Below are 2,892 nucleotides of genomic sequence, written 5' to 3'. Positions count from 1 at the left end.
ATCATTGGAATCGGAAAAATTCGCAGATGCTGATAATGCTATTTTCAAATCGCTAGTTAAAAAATTAAAAGTTTTAAAATTTCCTTACTTTGACATGCCTGTTGACAAAAGACCCTTTCTGGAGTAAGTTCACTCACACTAAGGTACATAAATAGACCGGAAACAAGTAGAAAAAATTAAGTCGAGTGGAACCTGACCATACCTGAAAATTGAGCAAAAAGTTTGCCGACCACTGTCCTAGAGACTTCCCGCCTATATTTCTACTTTTTACAACCTCAGGCCTGACTGTTTCAAAGAATAGTTTCCCGAAAGATGAATGGGCTAGCTGCATTACAGATTAGATCCCAAATATTTTCTACGCCACAGGCGTAAACTTGTCAAATCTTACAAGGGGTCGTCCCATCGTGCTCCAGATGCGCTAGCGACTATTTACTTGCAAAATACGGATGTGTTTTACGCCTTTGGCATATTACAAATTCAGGATGGTTTATAGTTATAGAGTCCAATGCCGTTTTCGAAGAACTAGCTTTTTTAAGAGTCTTAAGAGTCCATTCACATTTAACAAACAAAAATAAACGTTTATAACAAAAAACGAATAGGTAATATAAACTTTAAAATTACTCAATTTTATTATTTATTTGTCATGAAAATTATTTCGCTCTATTACAAATCTCGGAAATTATTGACTAGAAACTGGCAACGAGACTCTCTTAATTATTTTTTATAGTACAAAGAGTTACTATTTCATTTAAAAGTAGCTAATGCCAATTTCTTAATGAAGTTTGACATTCTTGATGTAATAATTACCACATTATTTTATTAAAAATGGTTAATGATCTAGCAGGTCAAAGTCTGTCCATTCAAAAATGTGCACTAACTTCTTTAAGTCCAATTGATTTTGACTTAAATTGGCATTATTAAAAGCTGACATTATTAAAACTTCAAATGACATTATTAAAAGAACGGTTAAATGCCACAGAAATCGGAACAATTTTATAGGTTTCGCAAAGATTTCGCATAGATTTAACAGATTTTATAAAGTCTTCTATTATTCGACAATTAAGATTTCAAAGATTTCGGGTCGATTTAAGAGACTGCATAAAGACTTCAATCATTTTAAAAAGATTTCATGAAGGTTTTATTAATTTAACAAATATCACCGAATATTTCAAAAGTATTTCAAATAATTTGCGAAGACTTTTAAACAATTCATAAAAATGTCAATGAATTCCCAAACATTTCAAAGATTTCAAAGATTACGCCGAGATTTCAGATAGATTTGAAAGATTTCAGATACCTTTCAAATATTTCACAATGATTTTTAGAGAACTTACCAGTATTTCACAAAGAATTAAATGATTTCCCAAAGAGTTCAAATATTTCAGAAAGATTTCAAAGATTGAACCAAAGATTTCAATAATTGCCTAATGATTTTGCAAAGATTCACAGAAAAACGCTGGTGTTAAATTTGTTGCAGCTCAAATTTCATTGGGCTCCCAATGATCATTTGAGAGAGTTTTCAAGTCTCAAATGTATTCCTCTGAACGTAGGTGCCCATGTGGGCAACTAGGGGAAAGTATCATTTGGACACTGAATTTTGACTCATGCAGAGTTGTGGAGTTCTGAACCGCGCTGTCAGCCACCTGAATACCTGTCAAAGCAACTATTCGCTTTGCAATATTAGCCTAAATAATTGTTAATAAGGAAACCAATTGAAACAAATTTACCTAATTTCTAAACTTCTTTCATTTAATAGGGCGTACCAGTCACTTAGAATAAAATTATAACTTCCTAATGCAACTTCCAAAAGTTAGGTTAGTCATGCCCGTCGACATTTAAACTAAAGCCGGGATGTATAGAAAAAGTCATGACCGTCTACATATACAAAAAGGTATTTTCACTCCAATCACTAGCTCACCTCACTTCGTTGAATACTGAGGGAATACAATTGACCAAATGCATGGGAAATGGTTATTTTTTGCTCTATTTTTCTAATATCTTCGTAGAAAGTAATTTTTCTGTATAAGTGAAATTGAAAAATATTTTTTTTTAGGGACTACTTAATGCAATAATAAACTGATAATAATTTTCATTCATGCGTGCGTTAGGGCTGAGCGCTGGTTGTCTACCCTTTGAAGCGCGATTCAAAATTACATTGAAAAACAATTCTGGTAATTTAAATAAATAATTATTAAAATATACACACGAATGTATACAAATTGTGTAACTTTTGATTTCAGACAAGAAAAAAATTGATAACACATATATAGTTGATGAATAACAGTTTATTTTCATTGAATTTGAAAGACTGACTAATATTTCTCAAAATATTTGTTAATAGATACATTTTTTTAAATACCATATGATATTTCAGCAGCTTGATATATAGAAGCTAATTGCAGAATATAATAGTGATAATATTTGAATAATTCTAAAACAAAATTTCAGATTGTTCTTTTCGATTGAGACTTGACAAAACGACTCTTGAAATAAAAAAAAAAAGAAAGCATAACTACAGTGCAGTCGTGATAATTTATGTATTTATAGGTTATATAATTATATGAATTCCCAGAAAAATACATACAAAATATTAAAAACTTATAAATAATTATTTTCAATCACTTTTCCAAGAAATTTCTTTTTAAATTGAATATTTTGCAAAATATAATTTGGTCTTTGGAATTCACTAAAAATAAATGGTTATTAATATAATATATGTGTTGTATTTTTTTTGCCTGAAATCAAAGTTACACAACTTGTATATATCCTTGTGGATATTTTAATAATTATTTAATTAAGTTACAAGAATTGTTTTTTAATGTAATTTTGAATCGTGCGCCAAGTACGGCCAATGAGCGGTCAGCCCTAACGCAAGCCTTAAGTATAATCTGA

The sequence above is a fragment of the Belonocnema kinseyi genome, chromosome 4, assembly GCF_010883055.1.
Source record: "Belonocnema kinseyi isolate 2016_QV_RU_SX_M_011 chromosome 4, B_treatae_v1, whole genome shotgun sequence".
NCBI classification, from domain to species: Eukaryota; Metazoa; Arthropoda; class Insecta; order Hymenoptera; family Cynipidae; genus Belonocnema; species Belonocnema kinseyi.
This window is presented reverse-complemented; position numbering follows the sequence as displayed.